The sequence below is a fragment of the Strix aluco genome, chromosome 9, assembly GCF_031877795.1.
Source record: "Strix aluco isolate bStrAlu1 chromosome 9, bStrAlu1.hap1, whole genome shotgun sequence".
NCBI lineage: Eukaryota > Metazoa > Chordata > Aves > Strigiformes > Strigidae > Strix > Strix aluco.
The window spans coordinates 18,551,762-18,578,792 of NC_133939.1; positions in this window are offsets into that span (position 1 = coordinate 18,551,762).

The window sequence follows — 27,031 nt, forward strand, 5'->3', positions numbered from 1 at the left end:
TGTTAAGGGCCTCCTTCTGCATTCCTAGCAAGGATCCCCAGGACTGAGGAGTACAGCCTTTGGCAATGCCCTATAGTTTGCATGTGGCTTTTAATTAAAAAAAAAGGGGGCGAGAAGACTCATGCAGGAGGCAGGGAAGGAAGAACAACATGGACTAGTTAGTGCCAAACTTTCCTACTTCTCTGTCTCCTAGGAAAGACCCAGCTATGTGAGAGCTGCCCAGTGCTAGTACTAGTGCTCTCTCCTGCCACAGATTCACCTCCTGCTGCAGGCAAGGGCTTTGATTTTTAGTTTGGAGCTACACAGCAACATTCAGCAGGTGGGAGGGGTGGGATGCTGGTAACTCCCAGCCCAGCACTCCTGGCTGCCTTCAGAGCCAGCTCCCACAGCAGGACAGGAGCAGGGGAGCCATGAAAACAATCTCAGCCAAGGGGAAAAAACCAAGAAATAGCATTCTTATTACAAGGTAAACAGCATTAACTTCATCTTGGGGGAGTAGAAACACCATGGCAGTGATAGGCTTTTCTGCCCACAAGCCGTGGAAGGGCGGTGGAACGCACTCCACCCTCCCCTTGTGTAACGCTCCCCACACAGCAGCTGTAAATAATCATTTACCTCCGTGTGCTCCTGTTTTGCTGCTTTTTTTTAGGGCCTTTCTTCTTAAATGCAGCTCCTGGAGGGGTGGCTACACTGAGGTGTGCATGGCACAGCCTGGGTGCCAGAGCTGGCAGAGCTCTGCCACATGCAACTGGAGCTGGAGCTGGTGGCCCTGGGTTACTCCTGCAAGCAAAGCTGCCAGCTGCAGTAAGGGGGATGGGAGAGTGTGGGCTGCATTTGTTGTTTTTCCAGTGAAAAGAGCTCAATGGTTCATTTTAATTATTGTTTTTCCCAGACCTGCAATAGCATTTCTCCACACTTTGCAGTTCTCTAGAAAAGGTCTGGTAAAAACACACTGGCCAAAACACATCTGTCAGCGAGCCTGGTCTGCTTGTTTACCTGACTCCAGGATTTCAAAGCAGGTGCTCTGGGGAGTCATTTGAACCTTTCCTGACTTCAGGTGCTCAGAAACTGAGGACAGAAAAGGGAAGCCAGTCCCATCTTATGTGCTTTTTTTTTTTTTTTCAAATGGGTAAAAGTACCCTACCGCTGACCCAGACCTATGGGTTGTCTCTTTTGTGGAGGTTTACTGGTGACTGGCATAGTGTATGCATGAGATGGATGCTCTGAGAGCATGAGCAGAAATGTGACCATGCCCAAGCACACAGCCCTGTGCAAGGAGCAGAGGAGTCCAAGAGGTAACAAAATCCTCTGCCACTGCCTTCCTTAAGGGAAGGCTGTGGACTTGGCCCAGCAAGCAGAGTCTGCACAAGAGGGAGTCTAATTTACAGTGCCCTGTAATTTGCTGATGCTGTAATATGTTTAGCTTGGGGAAAAGGCTCTGTTGATGTTAACGTGTTCTCTCACATTGGAGCTGTGGTATGTTCCGTCGACATGAAAAACAACACCACGCTGGGATGTGGCTGGACCATCCTTGTGAAAATAACGGGGCAGTAGCTCAGCTGGGGCTGATATGTCAGGGCTTCTGTGAAGTGGGAGCAGCCCCCTGAACCCTCCAGAGCCAGGTAGGATATGACAGCCTGGTATCTGCTGCAGTAATGCTTGTTCTTTGTTAAGAACTACTGCTCAGGTTAATTAGACTCAAAGTGTCAGTGCTGGATCAAGCAGTATTTCCCTAAAGCTTTTGAACTGGCCCAAATCACAGATGACAGTGTCAAAAAACAAAGCTCCATCCCCCATCTACAACCTTTCCCCTAATTGCTGCCTTTTGAGTCCAGACAATGACGGTGAGAATATCGTTGTTAGTACCAACAATGATAGCAGAAATAACGTGAATGATCTCAAGACACAGACTGGGGTGCTAGGGTGATAACCTGGCACTCCATGGACACTGGACAGACAGACTTTCACTGAGAGCAAGTAATTACTGCTCTGTGATCTGGTTCTGCTTTGAGATACAACGTTGTCACGGCTCCAACGTGCCTCCCCGTTTGCCTGTAGATTTGTTATCAATAATTGCTTACACCTATGCAGCATTTCAGCTCACGGGACTGCTCCAGGCTGCCTGGTTTGGTAAGTCTGCAGGACTAATCCACTACGCACTGGGGGAGCTCGCTGTGTGTTGGTTTGGGACTGACCAGCTGTGATGAGTTATTTGGCTCTGGGTGCAAGCACAGGATAAAGATGGACCCCTTTGTCTTCAAGTTGCCCTGGAAAAGGGGAGGTCTCCCTCGCTCCGTCCTCACTGGCCATATGCTCTTGCCTCCTCCTTTTTGCCATCTCCGGAGCACACTGAGCTGAGCAAATAGGTCTCTGCCAGGTTTGTCATGTGGGTGGTCAGATCAGCAGAAGGTAGGGAGTGGGGCTGAGACCCTTAGCTCAGAGGCAGGGCAGAAAAGCAGAGCAGTGGGGCAGGACCATGCTTTTGGCACCAGCTAGCCCCGGGGCATGGCAGGCCAGCAAAGCTCTCAGGCTTTTTGCAGAATTTCTCAGAAACAGGAACGTAAAATAAGTAAGACTCTGGTGTTCTGTGCTGCAGAGAAATGACGAAGCTTTCCTTGCACACACCTAATTCTGCTGAAGGCATGAACTAGTCCTGACACAGAGCAGGTCTTATCACCACAAGACCATACTTTAATAGGAATTTCCTTACAATTTTTCCCCAGAACTAGGCTCAGGCCAGCTTTGAAAAATGATGACATCATGACCCAAGCTAGGAGCAGATGAAAACTGCTCTTGTAGAATCGCACTTTGCACAAACGTTTTTCCAAAGAAGATAGATCAGGTGTTTCAGATTGAGTTAAAAATATGAATTACAGCAACAGCAGTAGTTCAGAATGTGACCTGGCCTTTTATAACTTGTTTGTTACGGTAGATCACAATATCAATATCAAAAAAGTGTATTTTGTTTCCATCATAATCAAGCTGTCTAGCACTGAATAATGGACTAGTGGAGACTGCCTCTTCTTATCTTGGCATACACGGAGCTCAGCAGTGTGTGTCAACACTGAGAACACTTGAAGGATTGCATTGCTTTGTCTGCTTGGACCCAAAACCACAAGGGCTTTGGAGGGGATTCAAGCTGATTTGTAAAGTACCTGCTCTAAGCCTACCCCCTCCTAACATTGGCAAACTTGCTTATCTATGTCCTGGCTTTCAGAAGCCCTCCCTTTCCTCCTATTATTCACCTGGATAATGAAATCTGTGCTGTGTGAAAGGGGTGGTGATGCACTGCACATGAACTGGCAGAGGTTTTCATCAGTGCTCTGCTAACCCCAATTCTTTCAGTATTATATAAATGTTATCCTTCCCCAGCTCCTCTGAGCAGTGGCTTCAGTTTAGCTGTGCCAGGTGCTGTACAAACTGTTTAGAGCTTGAAAAAACAAACAATGTATTAAGAATGGGACAGAACCAAATATATACACTTAAATAAATGTTCATGCATGACCAAAGTGCAGTAAAAGCTCTGGTGAAGCAGGCAGTATTGCAGTCAGTGTCTCTGAGCCTGCACTGGGAATTGCAGCACCTGGACTCCCCTTTGGGATGCAACTTGGCTGTTCCTACTTATTTTAAAGAAGGGATACCTATGGAAATGATAGGACAAATAAAGCACATAGGCTCCCAAGGCTGACCATAGTCCCACCCCTGTTTTGGTCAGTTAAGCATTTCTTACAGAATAGCTGCAGATGACAGGTGAAGTGCGGGGCACACCCTGCTCCCTTCCTGCGGGAGAGGAGATGTGCAAGTAAACCAGTACCAGTATTTCCACTAAGAGATTGAGAGAAGGGCTTGTTTGGGGCTCCCCTGTGACATGGGCAATTTTGATTCACTTCTCCTGGTCAAATGGGAGCTAAAAGCAGTGATTACAACATCCCTGACATCCCACGGGAGATTCTTGCAGGACATCTGTGCTTTCACTTTCTGCATAACTGAAAGAAATTCAGAAGAAATGGCGGTAAAAGCTAAACACTCTTCCTTCTCCTCCTGGAATTCATCTGCAAAACAACTCACAATGCAGCTAATTGAGACCAGAAAGGTTCCTCTCAGAGTTATGCCTTTTCCTCTTAAGAGCAATTCAGGTGATTTCCTATGAAAGGCTGTTTCTGTCAGTGTCTGTAGTGGTGTTTTTCTTCTCAGGATAGGTAGCCATACATATTTGTGGAGACCACCACTTGCTGATGGATGTTCCATAACGCCCAGCCTGGGCTGGGACAAGGTGTCCCTCGCCACAGGCATGGCACACGGGTCTGCTCCTAACACCACTAACTCAGCACCGGCTCCCTTCCTTCCCATGCTCCTTGGAGACCCCTCGGCAGTGCAGTCTATTCCATGTCACAGATCTCTCTTCTCCTGGTGGATGTTTCTCATGTGGATTTAATTATAGCAAAAAGCAGCAAACTCAAGCTTGTGGAGGCTGCTGTATGCTCAGACCAGAGGAACGGGGTGGGGGTAGTGTCAGCTTCCCACATATTATCTCTGGTTGACCAGGGCAGGTGGGGAAGGGAGGCTCTGGACTCCATCCAGCCTAAAACCTATGGGATGGCTAAGGATGGTTACTATAATGATGATATCTACTTCCAGAGAAGACCAGAGGAATGTGGTGGGTGCAATCTGGGACACATTCCCACACCCGCCTCTGTATACTTACACTCATTCAGCTTGAACATCCAATTAAGCTTGATGGTAGCAATTAAAAAAAGCAGCAGTATCTGTTCTTACTCATCTGTGAAAACCAGTTAGTGAGATTCTGTTACAGATGATCAGTCAAATTTTAAGCTGACTGGTGAAGTTAGACTCTCAGGATAATTCTGCCTTTTGGAAATGCGGCGCGTGTGTGTCAGTGTAACAGAGCACAGCCCAACACAGGCAGCCTTCCAGCAGGGTGAAGTTTAACTATTCAGTACAGCGGAGAATGGGTATCCATTCTAGGACCTGCAGGAGTAAAAGTATGTTTGTGCAGGTGTGCACACGTGTAGGTGATGTACACACACGTATAGGTGACATATGTATGCTGGACTAACTTTGCAAGGGGGAATGCCAGAATGTTAAAGATCCCAGCATCTGCTTGAAAAAAGCTTCTAGTGGCATCATAAGAGTAATGAAAGCTTGGGACTGCTGCCATTCAGGGGGAAATTTCTGTTATTTTTATATGGGATTCCTACTGGGAAAAAGGCTAAGTCCATTTGTTTGCTGTAACAACACAGGAAGGGAAGAGGTTTTCCTTTTATCCTGCTATTACAGCTACCTTTGTCATCATATCCCTTTTCTCATCTGGTTGAGGTCTGTATTCAAACTAGTAAAGATCTTGTCCATAGCTACCATTCAGCAAACAGTAACAAGTTACAGACAGCTTTTATCTAGATTGAATTAAACAAGCAGCAGATCAAAGATGTAACACATTTACTTTTCCTTACACCAGTGCAGGAAGGGGTATATTGGACCCCATTAGGAAAAGGTTCTGATGATAGAAACTCATGGCTGCAGCTGATTGAATAGAAAGCTCTCGAGTTCTGAGCTAAAATGTCCTAACTGTGATTGATGAGCTTCTGACAACACTAGTGGTGAGCCCCTGCTGCATTTGGGTGCTCACATCAGTTCAAATCTAGAAATGATCCCAATCTCTCCAGACTGTTACCATTTGAAAATGCCATCAGATTTTCAGATCTGGAAGTGCCTCGAGGCAATCCTCTGCTACTGACTCTGTACTCTCATTAGCCACCAAAACTTCGGCTAAGCCCTTTCTCCTTTCGGATAAACAAACCACCCTTTGCCTCCCTGATCCCCATCCAGCAGAACAGTCACTCCCGAAAATGAAAGCAAGCTAATTTACTGATCTAAACTGCTCATTTCCCAACATAATATTCAATGCTGTGAGTCATCCAGAAAGACTCTCCCCTTTTCCGTTAAGGTCAGAAGCAGTTTCAGCAGGGAGCAGGCAGGGCACGCTGCCTGGTCACAGCGCTAGGCTGAGCTGGCAGCACCGGTGGTGGAGCCCAGGTGGAGGAAGACTTCGCACACCTGCCTCTGCCACAGCTCCTTGCTGGCACTGCTGGGGGAAGTATATTCTTTGCATTGCTAAATGATTATCAGCTCAGTTACACTGTGGCAAGGCAAGAATAACTCCACTGGAATCACATACCAGAGGAGCATAAATAAAATCCAGAATTGACCGTAATCTTAAAGGAGGTCAGGTGAACAAGATCAGTAGCATTGCCTGAACCTTCTTTTTCAACTACTCTTTTTGGATGCAAATAACTCAGTTTAATAAAGGTAGGTGCTGCCCCAGGACTCAACATAATTTGGGTGACAAATGAGGGATGGCTGGGAGGCAGGGAGCTTTGCCTAACTTTAGAAACAGTTTCATCTCTCTCTTAGAGCTGCAACAATGAGAACTTTTCTTTGTGTTTCTGTCCTCAGACAAACTTCCTTTGTTCTGGTGCAGTTTCTCCTCCCCTGGAATTTGCTGTCCCAACTGCCTCTCCCAGTCATGCTCAGGCTTGCTTCAACACCAGTGTCTCAGACGTCTGATGAAACCTTAATGATCCCCGCTCCCCTCGTAAGCCTGTACCCAGCCACCCAAAAAGGAGCTGTGGAGCCTTTTCCTGCAACATTGGCCCAGCAGCACTGCACGGAGCGGGGATGGAGGGATAACACCTGCTGGAGCTGGGCCTTTGGGTACAAGTATTGAGTGACTCAGATGTCCGGAGTAGTTGTAGGCTCACCAGGAGCACGGGAGTCTTGTCTGAGTCCTGTCTTTCCGGACAAGTGTTTTCACACCCAGGTACACTTTGACCGGGGAGCCACCCAGAAAAGCCACCAGCTCAAGGTTAGGGCACTCCCTTGGGAGGATGTTTGCAGCCTCAAAACTGACCAGAGCAAGAACATGAATGAAATCTTCCACCTCTCACGTGGACACCCCAACCGCCAGGACCTGCACAGGCTGCCTTTGTTCAAGCTCACCCTATTTTCAGCTTTGAGCACTGCTGGGACAGAAGCTGGGGAAATGCCTGTGAGTTCTCCTTTAGGGTGTCCAGCTTGAGCTGCTCCTTTGCAGGAACTCAGCTCTTGGGCACCTTGGCATAGCTTGGTGAAAGCTTGGGATCCTGCTGGGTACACAGACACCCTTAGGCAAGGAACTACGGCCTAGGAGCCCAGCCCATTCCCACCAGCTGAGACCAGTCGATCCGCAGTCTCGGTGGCTGACTCAGCCCAAGTCTCCCATTCAACTTTATTGAGGAACACCTCTTAAATCAGTGTGTGACTTCAGACTCAGGTGAATCAGACACTCTATGAAGGAGTCACTCTAGGATTTATGGATTTGAGTGCAAGCTTAACTGCTGCCTTGGGCTGGGGTCATTGTCTAAAGGGCAACACCAAAATGCAAAGTCTAAGACAGCAAGATGCCTGCTGCAAGAACCCTCCTTCATTTCATTGCTACTTGAGCCGTGCAGCCATTTTTTCATGTAGAATCAGAGCAGTCTGAAATTTCCTGCATCATTCTTAACCTTTAGCATGTTACTCTACACATAGAAAGTCCTTTTGCAACAGGTAGGATCAAGCCTAGAGTCAAAAAGCAGCCCTGTGGTCAGCAAGGGAATTCTCACTGCTAGTGTCAGAGCTCTGTTGCTCAAAGGGCCAGTGTGAGGCCAAGTTTCACATGATACAGGAGCTGGCATTATTAGTGAGAGCAAAGTTTCACCCAGAGAGCTGGTTTCCATCAATGCTGCCTGCACCTGCCTGTGCGATACCCACTTTGAAGTGACAAGGAGGGGAAGCAGGAAAGGACTGGGCTCTGTCTCTGATCGATTCTGTATCTACACCCTTACCTTAGCTTCTTGCTTTATTCTGGTTTGCATTTGCTTCATTCTGGTTTGCATTTGCTTCTGTGCTTTGTGGGAGCAAAACTCAGGTTTCAGGAAGCATCTCATTAAATTTTCCGTATTTTGAAACAGAGTGACTCACTCCTACCGAGCCAGCCACTGTTTTGTCCTTGCTGTGTGTACTGAACCGAGCACACGACTCACCCCTGCCCCACGACTGGCCCCAGGAGTCCACGGAGCTGGGGGTCCGGTCAGCAGTCAATGCTCATCACCACCCCCCTCAAAAAATGTCCCTTTGTGGCTTTTAGACACAAACATGAATGTACATGAAAGGGCAGTGGGTGGGGGCTTGTGCTGAATAATAAGCAGCAGCCAAACAAGTCGAGCAGGTCTGTGGAAGCAATTCAAGGCAGGCAAGCCAAAAAGATCGGTAAGGTGAGATGTAATTATAATCCCTCTAAGCTGAGGATCCACGACACAAACAGCAGCCATGCAGCCCTGTTACACCAAGGGGAATTAGGCCTCAAGTAACAACATGTTTACAACTTCACGTTTGTCCCAGCCGAGCCAACCCCATGATGACGTAACTGTGAGCGCATCGTACCTTGGCCAGGCCAAAATCTTTTAGGGTGTAAGAAAAGATGGGGAAGAGGGACACAAGGCAATTTTTATTTTACTTTCCTTTCTTGTGTCCTATCCTAAAAATGTTTAACTGGAGAGCAATTTATTCAGGATTTTTCCCCTGTTTTCCATCGTGTGTCATGTGCTTTGCTGGTGTATCGATGATGAAGGGACTGCAGAGCAACAGCGCACATCCAGCAAAAGTTAAATGAAGGTTCAGAGCCCAAATGAATGGTCCCCAAACCTCTACTGCCATGTTAGATAGCAAAGAGGCCAAAACGTACCTTGGTTTTCACCAAAAAATAGCCTATGGAAGCATCCTGCTCATTAAGCTATCCCTCACTCATTTTCTTTAGCTGTATAAAGTTTGCAGTCTTGGCTGCCAGTGGCACAACGTGAAAAGGATGAAAGAGGACCATTGTGAGCCAAGTACCCAACGAAAAACTAAAGAAAAAACTACACTATAGCCAAAGACAAAGCTTAACCTAAATGAGCATCATCATCAAGGTAAAATAGAAAAAACAGGACAGTTTCAAATTGTCCAGTCACTTCAGATAAGATCTGTTTCTACAGCTAATAAAGGAAATCAAATCAAAGGGGAAAAAAAAAAAAAAGAAGCTGGGGAAAGGCTGAAAGCTTTCAGACTTTGTTCTTTCATCACAAGAAAGAAAAAAAAGAGGGGCATGTTTGTCCCTTTATAAGTTGTATTTAAATAAAACTCTTAAGAGCTAGATCCTTCTTCATATCGAGCCAAGGGAATTTTTGCTTTTGAGTTTGAAAAAAGCAGAATCAGGGTCATGATTTTAAAAAAGCTTAAATCCCAGGCGTGTTTTAGAAACAGATTCAAAAGCACATGCTCACTGCAATTATCTACGCCTGCGGTGTTTTCGGACATGTGGACTTCAGGAAAACAATAGCCAGCCCTGTTATCAGCACAAAGGAGGATCAGTTTGGAATTACCGTACCTGTAACATCGGCAGCCCTCAGCTCTGAGGGTTTCCATTCCCACTGTTATTCAGCTGTGCATTTACTTACAACATTCCTGAAATAAAAAAAAAAAAAAAGAGAGAGAAAAAAAGCAGGGCATTCCTGACTGAACTGTGGAGCAACTGAGAGAGCTGGCACCCTCTAATCAATAATTCTTAGCACAGGTCTTGCCTAGAACCAGGGGGATATTCTGCCAGTGGAAACTGAGGGCTTTTGAAGCAGAAAAAAAATCAGATGGGGTGGTATCTGAGCACTGGGGTGCTCCAGCTCGAATGCAGGCACTGCACAGGTGTAAAGAGGTGATGGATATGTGCTGGCTGCAATATTCCCCTCTCCAGAAGCCAAGACTGTTTCCATCCATTTAAAATGCAGGACCATGGTGAACCACTGCAGCCCCAGAAGATGGTTTAATAGAAAGGTTTGGAGATGATGGCAAATATCCTGATGTTACCTGGTGTGATCACTCAGAGGCACACACATCTTGGGTAGCTGGGTTGGGCTCTTGGAAGCCCTCAGCTTGTTATTTAGGTTAACTACATGTAGACTCTTACGTGTTTAACACTCCCAAGGATAATATTGTTGAATCTCAGAAAGTTGGGTGGGACGTAGCTAGGCATGGGCAGTCAAGCCTTAAGGACTGAGCTGGAAAAAAAGAGGTGATGGTGGAAGTTTGGTGAGTTTTAGAGGGTTCTGGGTCTGTGGAGCAGGAGCTCCAGAGGAAGCGGTACCTCTGCGCTGTTTGCACTGCAAAGTATGCTGTGCAGGTAGCAACATTGCTTAACCGAAGTGCCAGAAACCTCTTAAAAACATCTTTGAGATCTTGGGTCTCTACCCCAAGGGCTGCAAATGCTCAGTGGCCCAGGCCTCTATGGTGCATCACTGTAGGGTGATGGGTCACCCTTTGGGTGGCTGCTGCAGCAGAGTGGAGCCCACAGCAGCCAGCAGAGGGGACACACACACACACCAGTATCTGCAGCAGCCATCTCGGCTCCTTTCATAATCGATGGGGAGAAACTGGGAGGAAGGCATGATTCACCAGACCTGCCTGACACTCCGCCCGAGTGATGCATGGGTCACAAGCCCTTCTGCCCGGAAACTGCCCTGCCAGATTCTGCCGCCACTCCCCTGCCTGCATGGCATGTCACCCGCACCCCGCACCGCCACATGTGTCTTCTGCTGATGGTCCCTGAAACCCCGACCCTGGGCAGGATGCTGCAGCCTTCCTGCTAGCAGCTTGTGCTGTGAGTGCCAGGATGGGGCAGAAGCCACGATGCAGCACAGCACCCCCAAACCATCACCCTGCCTCTTGCATGGGTGATCCCTTGGCACCTTGAAGCGGGAACAAGTTTGTGTCACCCTTATCTGCATGATCTTGGCTGTGCATTTCATTTCTCCATCTGCCAGAGGAGGAGCTGAGATCTACACCAGGTGTGATTCATGTGCCATTACTATGGGTAAACCCTGTAGTGACAATTAGCAATCACTTATATAAAACACCAGGTTTCCAGGGTTTTGGGCACCTGTGAACTATCATAAATTGCAGGCAGAGTGCTTAGGAGCTTCTGGATACCCCTGGTCTCTGGCAGAGGTACCCATGGGCTTCCCCCTGCTCTGGGCTAACCAAAACTGTGATGTTGTGTGGCAGGAAGCCGAGGCAACAGCCCTGCCAGAGGGCTTTCCCTGTGTGGGGCGTGGATGGATACTTGTACCTCCCTGGCAGGCTTATCTTGAGAGAGAACCAAGCCAGTAAGAAAGGACTTGGGATAGGGAGGAGATGGGGGGGGGGGCGTATGTGATCCTGGAGGGGAAGAGGCAGGGCAGGCTGCACTGAAGCAGGGATTTGGAGAGGGAGGAGTGCTTGGAGGCTTGGCTGGAGAGGAGAGGCTGGTGAAGGTGTAGGGTGAGAAGGTGACCACATAATGTGGGGACACTGTGAGAAGCCTTGCTGGGTGATGGGACAGAGCTGGGAAAGAGCCAGTGGAGGAAGGGAAATGTGGTAGATTGTTTCCCAGCTTTCTGCCACAAATGAACAGAGGTGGGAGAGGCTTTGAGAACAGATAAGGAAATTCAGCTAATCTCTATCAAGTTAACCCTTCTCTAAAGACTTACTGAGCAGGTATCCCATCCAGGGGGTACGCAGGAGCCAGCCCTGACACCCCATCCTTCTGGACCTGGTGGAAATTCACTGCAAACTCAGCACATGTGAAGAGACTGAGTGAATCCAGGCTGATGGCAGTGGGCTAAGTGCCTGGTGTCAGGCTCACCCCCCCGGGGCTCCTGGCAGGGACCACACTGAGCCTTGATGAAGCTCGATAACAGGCTCTGGGTGAACCGGTCCTGCAGGGAATCCAGCAAAGCCAAACAGCCATCTTGTGCCCAGCTCTGCTATGCACTGGTTAAACTCAGCTCTGTTCTCAGCCAGAAAAACCCTCTGATAAATAAGTGAGCCAGCTGCGTATTTACCTTCCAATGCTGGCCAGCACTGACATGCTTTGCAGAACCAGGCCCAGCTCCAGTGAGAGGGGGAGAGCCAGGGAATGCTGCAGTGGGGAAGTGGGAGGATTTATAGCTGTTTGCAATGGGGGTCGGGTGGGTCACCTGAGCTGAGGGGGCCTCCCAGGTCCTTTTTCTCCCTTGCCAAGAAAGGCTTTCCTTGTTTGGCCTCCCGGATAGTTGGATCCTGCAACCCCCTCCCAGGGAGTGGGGTCACTTCAGAGCAGCTGAGCCTGGGAAATGAACCCACGGGTAAGGCTCGCATTTCATGGGGAGCAGGATCATGCTGCTGCTGGCGAGGAGATGGGCTTGGGGGGCTGCAGGGAGCTCGGCAGAGAAATGAGCCAGGCTGTGAATATGTTCTGTATTGCTGAGCAGTTCTCTCTCGCCAGCTATCTGTACACCCCCACCCTTCCTGGCTGCTCTCACACTAAACAACAGCAAGAAAAAGACATTTTTCAGGTGAAATGGGGCTGATGCCTGACCCGAGAAGGGTGCATAGGGATGGGCTATTTTCTGAGTGCACTGGCTTAGAGAGACTAAATGTTTTATCAGCCAGCAGAGCATTCTGCAGGGACTGTAGCACCCTGATATTACCCCCCCTGGACTGACACACACGTAGCTAAAGCTGAACATTCCCACCTCTGCTCATACCACCGTCGCCTCTGCTCACTTGCTGATTTTTTTTTTTTTTTCCTTCCCTTTGCCAAGAATGCAGGAACCTGCTGCTCCTGGACGGCTCTCAGATGAGTTTCCGCTTCAAGCGCTCCTGCTTCCAAAGTGGAGCTGAGAGTGCAGCCAGCTGAGCCGCCGGAGAACTGCACTCTGCCAGAGAAGCGCTTGGCAGGGGCTGCTGGAGCACCCCAAAGTGCCTGGAGCAGCCGGCCTTGCATAGGGAAGGGGCGTGGGGCTGGAAGGGGAGATGTGTGGGGAACCCCGCATCCTCGTGCCCCAGCCACTGCTGCAGGGGAAGATGTGTGGGAGGAGGGCTCATGGTAGCAGTTTTCCACAAAACTTCACAGAGTGTTTCATGGCAATAGGTGGCATTTAGGTTTTTCCCCCGAGAGAATTTCTATGCTTTGGGAAGGAGTTTTTGCGGGAAAAGACAGAAATCTGAGGAGGGTCTAGCAGGGTCTTCTGTAGCCAGACCCTGTGGACAGGGTCAGTCTTTCTGGGTCAGTGAATAATGAATATTTATGCTAATTGAAAAGCCTGGCAAGGCAAAGGCAGCCTCTACAGCTCTGTGTGGTGGAAGTCCCACTCCCAGTCTTAAACTGCACAGAACATGAATTTTAACCTGTTTCCTAAGCAAATGCCCTTTGGGTTAGTGGCTGTTGGTTTGGGTACTTCTGCTGTTGGCAGAAGTCTCTGGGATTTCTTGCCCTAGATAGGAAACCGGTTGCAGAGCATCACCAGACTTCTCCAAACACAAAAACTGTTCCCCAGCCTGGTGAGCCCCGACCTTCCTGTGCCAAAGTCTGTGGCCAGGTGAGGGTCAGTGGGCTCCCCTCCACCCCTGCCTTGCCGCCTGCCTCACGCACCCCCCAGCCGAACTTTGCAGGCAGGGGGGTGCTGCCCGCAGCCTGCTGGCTGCTGCTGCGCGGGAGCCGCTCCCGCAGCTCCACCTGCAGGTGCTCAGCCAGGCTGTGCCTGCACACCGCTCAGCTCTCCGCAGCATGGATTTCCAACCAGGCTACGTTGGTCATGCTGGGCTTGCACAGCCCGTTGCTGTCTGACCCTTTTTGTTGTGTTCTTGCCCTCGGTTGTGGCACCGGGGTGCCGCTCCACCCGGCTGTCCCGCTGTCTGCCCCACCACGCGTTCTCACACTTCACCCTCCGAACTCTTTGAACCAGTCTGTAAGATCCTCTTTATCCTCCCTCAGATCTTCCCTTGAGACAGCATTTCACTAGGACACTGAGAAGTTCATCATCTAGCTATGAGGAGAGGAAGAGTGTGTGGTGGTATCTTTAGTTCCCGTCCCTGCTGGGACAGGGGGTCCTGTTGTGATATGAACCATTTGCTGACATCCATGTTTTTAAACTCTCCAGCAGTTGTTCTGCTCACTGCTGGATTTTTCTGGAGAACAGGACCACAAAGCCACAGGCAGCAAGTCCTGGGAAGGAGGTGTAAGGAGCATGCAGAGTGGTCTGTCCCCATCTGCCCACATTACCCTCTGCTGCATGTGACTGTCCCTGGAGAAGGCAGGAAGGTGTATTTGGCCTCAGTGCAAAGTCCAGCAACAGTTAAGCCAGAGCCTATAACAACATTTCATCACCCTGGTGTCCCTCTTCACTCAGTGCTCCCGAGGACATGCAGGGGACTGTGGCAGCCTGCTCCTAGCTTCATGCAGGGCTGTGGCTGGTCCTTCTGCATACTGGCAGTTTCTCCTGGAGAGCTCACAGCACCCACAGACCGGAGCAGCTCTCACAGCTCCTTTGGTGGCTGCAACAGTTGTGATGGTGGCTCTTATATACCTTTGAAACCACAGCCATAGGGTTACTGCATTGACCCAGATGGTGGACATTCAGATTAACACTCTATAAGGAAGACCTTAAACACCCTCATCTGCAGCTAAAGCTGATATCCCAGGAGCAGCCATGACTGAGGAGGGGCCTTCTGGTCTTGCATTACTAATAACAGCAATGCAAAGCTCATTAACAGCAATCCTACCAAACCTAGTGTGGGGCTTACATATGCACTTTGTGTCCTGTTTGCTGTACTTTGTGAAAGGCACCTGCTCTGAGATGTCTGTGAGCAGAGCTCAGCAAACTCTCCACAGGTGAGAATGTCAAGATACTGGAGCAGACTCTGGAAAAACTGCCCAGGAAGAAAGAGGCTTCTCAGCCCGGGGCTGACTCGCTGTCAAATAACATTTCACAGTGGCTGCTGGCCTACAAGGCCTTTAACTTGACAATTTTCCTTGGTACGTGAAAACAAAGCTGACAAAATGACCCAGAGATGGTCACCAGGCTTCTGAAGCAAAGCATTCAGGCTGGGCTGCTCATGGGATGTGTGTTGATGCCATTAACCTGAGAAAACAGGAGCATGGTCCCTCCTGTGAGCCAGATGAGCACTTTGCACCCTGTCTCTTGTGCCTCTGTTCACAGCCCTTGCTCATCCATCCATCTGGAGAAGACAGCAGGACGGACAGTTAGACTGACCACCAGCCCGGAGCCTGGGAACCGCTGGCTGGAAGTTTAGACTTGGAGAAATTCCACCACCTGTGATATATAAAATGGGGGAGAACAATGCCTCAGCAAAAGTTCCTTAGAGCTGTTATGGGGATTAACTAGTTAATCCCTGCAAAGTGCTGTAGATATCTGAAATGCAATGTTAGTATTACTGCCTTCCATGCAGGCAAACAACGTTCACTTAATTTGAGAACTTAAAGCAGACTACTCTTACTAAGACTCCCAGAAGAGTTTTTGCAACATTTTGTGTATGTGACCTTGTCAGGGCTGATGTGACCAGTCTGTGCGAAATAAACGGCCATGATTCTGTTCATTTTTTTTAGCAGTCAAGCATGGTTCTTTTGTCAGCTCATTTTTCTGATGCAGAGACCAATGCGTGGGATCTCAGGCCCCTGGAGCAAGCCCAGTGCCTTTCCTGGCACAGCGGGGCTCCTGTTGGCCTGGCTTCACCTGCAGGTTCGCAAGCTCTCCATACTGCTGGCAAGAAGCACATAAATAGCATCAATCCACTTACACTTTCACACGTGGTAAATCCAAGCAGTACGGTCTGCAGCAGAGCGTGTCTTGACCACTTCAAAACTAGAAGAGGGCAATTAGGAAGATACCGTGTGATGGGGAAATGGCTGTTGCACACCTCTGGGAAGGCCAGGAGAGTAAAGAGGATCCCTGTCTCGGAGAAACCCCAGGGATGGGGAGCTGCTTGCCAACCCTGGGACAGCTTCGTGCAGTTGGTAGGGCGGTTTCCTTGGCGTTTCCAGGGAGCCGGGAGGGTGCCTGGGCGGGGGAGGCGGCTCGCCGGGCGGCAGCGGCTGCGCGGCGGGGAGATGCCGGTAGATGGGGGTATCGCCTCGGTGCCTCGTCCTGACGGCGCTGATGCAGCGAGGGTCGGTCGTTGCGAGGGGAGCAGAAGCTGTTGCCCGGCTCACCGGGCTCTCAGCCCCAAATCCTGCCATGCAGAGCCCTGTGCCCCGTGGCTACCAGAAGCCTAGAGTCCCAAAAGCCCACCGTGTCCTAGAGAATCCTGGGCGTGCCGCTTACAGCCGGGCTTTGTTCCGCTGGGTCCCCGGCCGTTGTTTCCCAGCCTCTAGCCGAGTGACCCTGCGGCGAAAGGAGGGAGGGATTCGCCTACGAGCCAGCTGGTTCTGACCTTCCTCCCCTTGCCCCTTTCTGCCCCCCTTGAATGCAGGGGCGGCTGCTTACCCGCCTCGCAGGGAATGAAAGGCCGGCGAGTGAATCAGAAGGGAGGCATTGTACCCTGCAAATCCCCTTGAGCCGACACTTGTCAATAAAAGGCGTGACTTTGTTCTCAAAGCGTGTTTTCTGCCTCCTCAGTACAGCCAGGCAGCTTTGTCCCCAGAATGCTGACTGGCCTTTCGAGAGGCTGCCAGCTATAACTTCAGACATCAAAATAGGACGGCTCAACCCCTCTCTGCCTCGCCTGTGCTATTGCTCCTCTTCTCCTTGGATTTTGTTTGCCTTCTACAGCATCTAGCTCTGTTACGCAAGAATTATGCAAACTTAATCCTTATCCTTCCACCAAATTAATTTTCCTTTTTATATTTCCCTATTAAAGTGAGACACTTCCCAGGCAGCAAGGAGTCATCTTACTCCTCCAAGAGGGGATGGATTCAGTGCTGAGGCACCACTGCGTTTCTGTGGGAGTGGATGAGATACCAGAGAACAGGGGGATGCGAGGGGCAGCAGCATGTCTCCTGGACATGTTACCACTCTGGCAGGACCAGGCAGTGCTGGGTGGGACAAGTGCATGGGAAGAGAGAAGGAGGGACTTCCTACCATGGGCTAGTATTTTTTGATCTTGTATTTTAGAGCCTTAAATGCTCCCAGGATGGGAGCCTGGGCAAGCACCCCCAGACCTAGGAGTGGGGAGGTCTCCCTCCTGGTCATCTCCTGCCTGTGACACCCTAGGTTTTCTGTGTCGCCTTGGGTTTTCCTGCACCCAGCACAACCCTCACACCTTCCTCTTGGCAATCCTTGTCCCTGCTCTGCTCTGCCATCAGTTTTGAGCAATCCTCTCTTGCACTCCAGCCCCAGAGGAAGAGCTGGGAGGAGGGCAGCAGGGTGAGGAGACAAGGAGCTGGGGCAGGAGTTAGGGAACAGAAAGACCAGGGAGACCATAACTTCTCTCCAGTGGCTCATTCTCCTGCCATGCCTACCACAATCACTGTGTCTCATCTCACTGCATCCTAAATTTCTTCTGCAATTCATACCCCTTGCTTGCTTGCTACCCTCCACATCCTCCAGCAACTCCCTAAACACTCCGTATATTCTCCTATACTCTCCCTATAACACTCCTATACTCTCCTTGCCCTACCTCTCATTACACGGAGAGAAGGGAAGCTACCCTCACTGCTCCGGTTTGCAGGGTACTGTATCCTCCTCCCCCCTGCACCCATTGTAGCCAAGCGGCTGAGGACAGGGTGGGTGGGAAGCATTCAAACTCTCTGGGCAGCTATAGAAATTGTAACATTGAATAATACCCTCCCGTGCACCCCAAGCCAAGGGCTGCTCCTTGCGCATGCAGCATGCTGAAGAACCTGGCCTTAGTTTTCAACACACTTGAGGCCAAATCCTGATTTATTTATGGCAGTTTTCCAATCAACTGGAGTAGACCAGGACTTAGACCAAGACACATAATCTTGCTAATGTTTCACATAGCTGTACTTATTCTTGCAACATGATGGTCTTGTTAATACTTGGAAGGCTTCAGAAATGTGCAGAACAGATGCAGGTAATTTGGGGTTTCCAGTCTTGGGAATATTTTGTGCCCACTGAAGTCAGTGGGAAAGCTACCACCACTTCCAGTGGGTGCTGGAATGCCTCTGAGCTGTTTGGCAGAATAAATTTGACTGTCTTAATGAGTAAAGGGGGGCTTAGGTTTTCCACCAGATAAAATAATCAGCAGCAGTGAGCTCTGGAAATGGTTGTGTTATCACTTAGGTGTCTTTGTTAAAAAAAAAAAAAAAGTCATCCTTAATGCAGGAAAAAGAGAAAAAAGGAAATTTTTTTCTTAAAAGCCCTGGGCATTCAGAGCACTGTGAATCACCTTAGAGCACTGACTGGTTTGGAAATCAAGGTGTTTCTTAACCCCAGTTTGTTATGGGAACATGCAGCCTGGGTCAGACAAGGTGGTATTTCTGGTCTGAGCAAAGAGCTCATCTGGCAAATGAGCCCAACTACCCAAAAGGCCCGTGTTTATCCCAATCCTATGGCACAACAAGGTTCAAGCCCCACTCCACAGACACGCAGCTGTGTATGCAGCAGAGCTCGTTTCGGGAGGACCTTTGAGAGGCAGATTTCCAGGAGCTCCACACTGCCCATGGGGTGCTTTTTTCCCACATCATGGATGTTTCCATGGCCTCAGTTCACATGTTAGACTCACAGAGGCTCTATCTCCTCTTCAACTACCTAGGGAAGGCTGGAACCTCAAAGTCAAAGGCTGAGATTCAAAACTTTGCTGCACCTTTTCTTCTTCTGGTCTGTTACACTATGCTTTCCCTTCCTCCAATAAGGAGTTACTTTTTTTTCCCTCTGAATATGGGTTGAGAAGAGGGAAGAAGAGGCCTTCATGCAAAAGCTAAACCTCTTGCATGGTGTGAGGCCAATTTGCCGCCTCCTATTACACTGATAGGTAACAAGGGTGTCACTTGTGTGGTGGGGGGATGTTCCCAGGAGAGCTTAAGAATCTTGGACTAGATACAGAAGTATCTCAGTATGGAAATTTTGTTCATTCATGAGCCATCAGGGGCTCTTTAAAGAAGTCATGAAAGAAACAGCCCTTTGAGCTAGCTGCTCAGAGAACTGCACATTTTCCTAATGTGGGAATAGGTGATGGAAAAGCCCCCTACCCTATAACTGCCCCCAGCCAGGGAGGTGTTTTCCCTGTAGCATATTTTCCCTTTATATTGTGTTATTTCATCACTTTAATATCCCTTGCCTTTATTTCTTCAGTTCATAGCTACAGAAAGTAGCTTCAGCTGTAGCTATCCTGCAGCCAAACTGATGTGCTCCACGTAGGAGGCAGTATCCTGTGGGTGACCTTACGGTGACTTCACTTGGTGCCTCACAGTAACCTATAGATATTGATGCTGTAAAAATGGTTTTGAGAGAGGTATAAATACAAACACCATGAGATCACATATTCCGAACTATAACTGAATGCAGACTCTTGGAAGAAAATCGACTCAAAGCCCTCCTGGAAAAAGCTGTCAAGCACAGCACACTTCATAAATTTTTCCACAACCCCAAATGTACCATGCATCAAACAGACTTCTTTTAGAAAGTGGTGCCGTGAACCCCACGATGCCTGGACATTGGCTAGATTACTTGTAATCCATCCAGGATGGGGAAGGGGAAGGGCTAAATCCTCTGTGCTTATGGGGTCCTGAGATGTCCTTGGGGACCTCTGTGGGGACTATTGTGCAAGACCATCAGGAACGAGTCAAGTGCTTGCTCTGTAAAATGAGCCTGATGGCTTCAATCTTGTGTCACACAGCAGCTCCCCTTACCCAGGGAATAATAACCAACCTGGCTACTTGAGGACAGTCCCCACAGTAAAACCAGTGGCCCAATCAACCCATTGTTGACCCTGGGAAATGAAGATGCATACTGTGCAGGAAACTGTGCTGAACCTCTGTCTTTCTGGACTCAAGTGCCATCAATGGATCTGAGATTTATACACGTACCTACCCACTAGTTTACTTTTTGCTGCCTTTTCTCTATACTTCTAGGCAAGCCAGAGCAAGGACAGTCCAAGCAGGACTCCTAACAGCTTATTACCCTTGCTCTGGAGCCATCATCCTTCAGATTTCATTGGAGAAGATTAACCGTCTTTGGCAGATGCACCTGCTTGCGTTCAGAATAGCCAACACCTGCTGTGCAAATGATTTAGTGACAGTTAACCTGGCTGTAAAAGGTACCATAGCAATGACAATTACAGCATGGCCATGGGGATCTCAGAGCTCTTGACATCCCATCTCACACTTGTCTATTAGTGTCTGGTGATGTTGCACAAAAGCCTGGAGCGGGAAATCAAAAAGAATTATGTGTTTAATTAAAAACCACCATGACCATTTAACTAGGCATAATGATGCTATCTGACCTGAAATTTGCCCAGAACTCAAACACTTGCTATTTCAAATGAGTTAAAAATGGCCAGAAGTTGTTTTACATTTTTGGGGAAAATGTCATATCCAGTCCTACAGCCCCTCTAAATCCGTGCCAAGGCCTTGGTCCAACACAATCTTTTGTGCATCTCCCATCATACAGTAGCTGGGCACGAGGCCACCCTGTCACAGCCCCTGCCAGGAGCGGTGGTCCTGGCTCAGCGTGCTGCACACCAGCCTCTGCTACACTGCATTTTTTCTCCCTCTTTCTGGCTGTTGCTATTTCATTATTCACTGGAGCAGGAACTGGATGCTGTGACAACAAAGTTTGTGCCACAACCCTGCAGAGTCCTTCCCAGACCAGTAAATAGTTGTTGATATTGAAGATAATCCATTCGGGCTCCTGTTCAGCATCAGAGGAGGAGATTACAGACGCTGTACAGGACCTCCACTGCCACCTCCTACTCATGCTGCTTTTAATGAGGTTTAGTTGCCCTGGTCAAGGCTCGGTCTCAGCAAGGGGCAGCAGTGTGGGAACACCTGGCTTGGGAGGGATACAGAGCTTAGCCATGATGCAGGACCCTGTCCCTTAGCGGGGTGAGCCCCAGTGACTGCTGTGGTGTTGCCCCTATAGGCACCAGAGGCACTGAGCACAGGTTGGGTGCCCACCTGCATTTATGGGCAGCACCTCTCAGCAGAAGACCTTCCTCTGTGACTCTGTCAAACACTCTGACCTAAAGGTTTCCATGTGATCTGTCCGCTTCAGGCGTTTCCGTGTTTTTGGAAAGCTTCAGCTATAATTGTCCTATTCTCTGTGGCTAAGATTTGGGACACATATGTAGTTTTGAGCCTTCTTGCCTCTGGTTTGTTGAAAAAACAAAGTACTGCCCAAGCCTGGAAGTTTGGCAGGAGGTGCCCATCTTGAGTTGGAGGTTTGCTGCTTTCCCCAAATTGGCCAAGTTACAGGTGCTTGGAAACCTTCTGGTATCACTTATTCAGGATGATGGTGCTTGTGGATGCTCACTGATGTGGCTGATGTTAATAGAAATTGTATCCTAGATATACAGATATGCTGTACCCTGAAAAATCAGCATGTTGATGCCTCAGAAGACACACCAAAATTTGTTGCTCTATTTCACCTTCATTTTGCATGGATTAATTTTATACAGCTAGCATGGAGTTAATAATATTTCTTTCTTGTGCAAAGAAATTAATGAATGTCAGAGCAGCATTTAGGGACAGCAGAAAACAATCAGCGAAAAACTTGAAGTGAAGTTGTGTCCTCAGAGGAATATTTAAACGCTTGCACTGAATAAGACCTGAAGCCGCCTGCTCAAGAATGAAGAGAATACAAAACGCAAAAACTATTTCGTAAGACATGAACGTCTAATCTGTGGTCTGTGCAAACCACAATGCTGAGGGGGAAGAAGGCAGGGAACATAAATAATAAACAATACGCCCTGAAGGCCTCCTGTAGTGCATTCATCTCATGGGTACCACAGGAAGAAAAATAAAGCAGCCTTAGCTCTGATACCCCCTAATTTCAGAGTGTTTGGCAGTTCAACTGTCACATTCTCATAATACTTCCCTTTTTTTATTCAGTGAATATACAGAGTCAAAACTTTTTCTTATACCTCCCAAAAATATTTGTTTGCTTGTCTAGAGATGTATATAACCTGTTACTATTCCATTACTATATTCACCCTAAAAATCCACTGTAGGTGTGTGTCTGCAAAGTCTACATTCTGTTTCTCCTCTCCTTGTAGGATCCCTGACTAGGTCTCTCCCACAAAGAAGCCACCTTTGCACAACATTAAGCTTCTTTTCATAATAAATTACTCCCAGGCTTTTGGATTACTGTGGGATGGAGAAAAATTATCCTTCGTTTTGCTGAGCCAATTTAGGAACAGAGAGCTTCCTTGCATGACGTGATAAAGCCATTTATTTGTGGTTTGCCACAGTATCCCCAGCAATTCAACCTCCCTCGGGCTTACATTAATCCTATGGATCTCTGAGGTTCTATGCCTCTTTCAGAAACCTGGCCAGGTTCAACCTTGATGTCTCTTCAGCTTTCTGGTATACTAGATGGATGTCAAAAACACCTAATCTGAAACTCACTGTTGGGTTTGTTTCTCTCTCCTCCACCCTGAAGTGGCAGGGGAGGGAAGACAGCCACAGGCTTCTCCATAACTCAGGACTGGGTGGGGTGATGGGAAGGGGGAAGGTTTTCCTTGGTTTGTTTTTCATCATGAACCCACGACTCTGGATTGTGAACCTTTCACCCCCCTTCTCCAAAGGCAGGCCAACTTTTGAGTAAATTCATATTAAGCTCCTGAAGAGCCTGGGCTGATTTATAGGTTAGTGTGGAAGTCATGCAAACCCCTATGCTTTTTGGCACAAATGCAAGCAATATTATACCTATTGGCTTCCAATTAGAAACAGCATTTAGCACATATGTAGCACCTGTAGCCTTCAAAGTGCTGCCTAAACATTACCAGAGTCCTGGGAATGTGACTCCAGAGAGGTAAGAGGCTCATGCAGAGACCTGGCCCTGTGTCTGTGCTCTCCATCTGCCAGCTCAGATACACACAGCAGACTTTTCCATATAACCATGTTCTTCCTCTTCCCAGCTCTTGCTAGATTGCCTAATCACAGCAGGTGTGGCACAGAGAGCAGCAGCCTTCAGGTAGCAGCCACTAATCTAGTCAGCCCCATTGCAGCAGCTTTATTTGTCCTTAGAGAGTCTGGAAGATCTTTGTTTCCTTTTGTGGCAGAACCCTATAGAAAATTGCTTGTTTCAGACTTGACATCTGAGGACTATACTAATAAGTTATGTCTCATCCTAAAAGTATTTCTAAAAACATTTTGCTCTCTACCTTTCAGTGTCCCTAGTCTGTGCATTTAAATAATGCCCAGAGGCCAGTCCCTACACAGTGTTCTCAACCATAATACCTGCTTTCATCAGCTAGCAGTCATCCTGTGAAACTAGACCTGACTGGGGACACAAGGAAATGGGTGCCAGTCAACACGGTGACTAAATAGGATGAATGCTGGTGGGTTTTTTTAAGCATCATAAGTTTCTTTTTAATCTACTTTTCTCTGTCTAGCTGCTTTCTGTTCTTATGTTGGGAGATCCTGAGAAAGGGGACTGTTGTGTTTTTTTTTTTATTCTGCATTTGTACAGCACTTTGCACAAGTCCTGAGTACTGCCATAACACATATGTTCTAAAAATTCCTGTGTATATAATATGTTATGTTGCTTCTTGGTCTCATGATGAGGTGCATGATTAACCTATACATCTAATGCTTGGACCAGCTCCATAGCTGGTGTAAACCAACATATTTGCCTGGTTCTTGTCCTGTGGTAGAGGGATTACTATATTTAACCTGACAGTCACTGAAATATTACATGTGGCTAGAGATTTCTCTCTCAATTTTCTCACATGCACCTGTCACTGTGAGAGATCATTTGGTACTGGGTAGTGCTGGTTATCTCTTACCAACTCTCAGCCCTTCAGGAAGAAGTGGCTGCCCTGGGGACCCGATCTCAGCTCTGTGTTTCACTGACCTTACAGACTGTGCTGGAAATCAGTAGAAACCTCTTCTGAAATAAATAGGTAGCACTGATATATGATAAAAACCTGGCTCAAAATATGTTTAGGGGAGGGATACCTTGATCTTTTCTCTCCTAGCTGTTTGGGTAAAGGAGGAGAAAAAAAATAGTGAGGATACATATAAGATGGACAGGATGGTTGGAGGCATGGGGGTAGAAGAGTGTATTCATGGGTACCTGCCCAGGCACTTCCCTTTTGATATGAGGAGAGGCGGCAACTTAGTTCCCAAATGCATGGATTTATTGTCTCAGTGTCAGATTGCTGAATGCCACTGAAATGTCTCAGTCTCTAGCTTTCCTGTGTTAAATGCAGCAGAAATCTCCATGGCCAAACCACTGCAGAGAGATGAAGATTTCCTTGCACCAGTAGCTGATTTCCCTTGTATTTGGGGCTAACTCTGCCCACTTCTGCATTGACCCTGCTCTGTGTTCAGGGCAGAAGGAACTCAGCCTTGACACAGCTTTTAGGCTGGACACACGCAAACCTCAAATAGTGCTTTCTTGAGCACAGAAGCTCATTCTATTCACATAGAAATGTTTGTGTGTGTGCAAAGCTGGGGGTGCAGCATAGGGAAGAATGAGTTGCTGTGATGTTTTGTGATGAAAAAGCAGACATGCAGTTAAAGAGAAAAGGTGCCATTTTCTCCTGGCCAAGCCTCACTGGGGAAACTCCAACAAAATCAGTGATGTTTGGCCCAGAATGTAAGCTTGTTGACATAAGCATAAAGTGAAGCATCCAAATGCTCACAGATGATTTATGAGAATTCCTAATGCCTTTACTGCCATTTCCTCCAGCTGCCCAAACTCCTTTCACACCATCCTCCCATCTGAGAACAGGAATTAGCCTCCTTTTTCCTAAATGCTAAATTTGGGGAAGACATGTGACTGAGAAGGCACTCTCTGTAGATGCCCATGGGGATGGGTTCAAATATCGAAGGTTTTCTCTTAAAATAAACATGCTAGCTCAAGCCCCCTGGAAAACCAAACACCTCCCTTGGGCTCCTTTAGCAGGCAGTGTTTCCCCTCATGGAAGCACAAAGTCTGTGTGTAATGGATACAGCACCAATTAGGGAAAATCTAGCACCAGCAGATGGGCTGTGTGATTTGATATCTCCCTCACTGTAATGTGGGCAGTGTTTTGCGGTGGGTTCTCTACTTGTTTGTTCATCTCTTCCTGGCAATCTGATGCTCAGTTTGTTGTGGAGCTGAAGTATGCTTTTACATAAGTCCTTCTTCCGTCTCCATCGACATCTTCTGTTCTTAGGGCAGGGGGCCTTGGGGGCCTCTGCAAAGCCATGGTTAATGCCCTGCAGAGACCTGCCACAATTTATGAGAGAGGGTCACAGACCTTTGGTGTTCTTGTCAACCTGACCATCATGAGCTTGAAAAATCAGTGCAGCCTTTTATTTCAGGTGGGGCACTGGACTCCTGCTAGATCTTACTGACTTCTCATTCCTGGGGAGTGACGCTCGAAACAGACTTCTTCACTCCCATGTAACCCCTGTCTAGAGATGTGCCATGCTGAGGACAGGAGCCAAAGGTGATGGCAGTTTTTAAGCAGGTGGGGAGTTGACGGTGGCTCACTGAGGCCACAGGCCTGGGGAGATGCCCTTGCTCACTGCTAGCTGGCACTGACCCTGATGTCAATGGCAACCCTCAGCACTGTCATTGCAACTGGGTTTTGCTGTCTTCTCTCCTCAGGTTCTGTCTCTACTTGTTGTGCTGTCCACGAGCCATCCCACCTGGCCTAGGGGTTGACCCTTGCATCTCTACCAGGATGCCACTCTTTAGGGAGAGAAGGGCTGAAGAAAAAGCTGTGGGCACAGCCTTTCTGTGTGCCACTGATATGCAGGACTCTGATCAGCAAGCCGCTTTCATGGCGAGTCAGAGAAAATCCCCTGAAGCCCTACCTGGCAGTCACGCTCTGGCCAATGCAGCATGAGCTGTTCTGCTCAGACAGTTAGTGTAGGGGGAGAAAAGTTTTCCAGGGATGACTCATAAATTCCTGGTGATGAATGTGCTGAGGTTTGTCTGAGATGAGGTCAGCTTTCACAAAGCATGAATGCTGCAAGAAGGGGGTTAGCTGTTGACTTGGTCTCCATCCCATGCGTGTACAAAGAGGCACCAGCAACAGCCTAGAGTCCAGCACTGGCACACATCTCTCTCCAAGGGCTGAGCAAACACAAGAAACTCTGCCAGCCTCTCCTTTGCCATTTCTCCCTACTGAATTAATATCTGCAGACTTCTCTGGAAGCAGAATATCAGCAATTCCTTGGGATTTGGTCAGCACTAATAACCAGCAACGTAGCATGCCTATAGGCAGAGACAGAAGCAGAAAGAAAAACAAGGAAACACTGCAGGCAGTGCTAACATCAGACTTGCTTTTATTTTAGCTTTCAAGATGGTTTTCCAGATTTAATTGTGTTCAATAGCTAAAAAGCACATTCATTTCTTTGTTACCTGCAGCATATTGGACGTCCCTGTTCTTAAGTTGTTTTGATTTCTAGGTATTTGAGAGTTTAATAAGGTTTTGTGTTTGTTTAAGGAATTATTGCCCACCCAATTGAAAGATAATGGGACGCTGTAGCCTTGCCAAGTGTTTTTATGCTTCAATAAAACAACAAGCAATTTACACAAGGCAATAAAACGGTACCCTGCGTCCCCAATGAAGAAACACAAAGCAAGGTTTGAAATGATGTCTAGCTCAGAAAATAAATCCACCCTTACTCATTGCACTCCATAAAATTAACTAGGTACAAAATCCCCCATACGCTCTCCTTTTCCCAGAAGCTGGGAAAATTAGCACGAGATGCTCTTGAAAATCCTGTAATGTATCAGTATAATTTGTCCCAAGGTATGTTGCTGTCTGCAAAACAGCAGACTGACTACTTAAGATTTCCAAAGAGGCATAGGTTTGATCACATACTCCATTATCCCTGATTTATTTTCTCTTTGGGCTCTGTCGCTTTTAGAGCCTTGCCCGGTTGCATGAAACGCTGAAGGACCCCATTCAATGTAATGATTTGCCTCTTCACCCGCTCTGCTGTGGAGCTCAGGCTTTTGATGGCATTTTCTACACTGGCATTCAGAAAATTTTGAAGGATGTGCTGTCCTTCTGCCCTCTG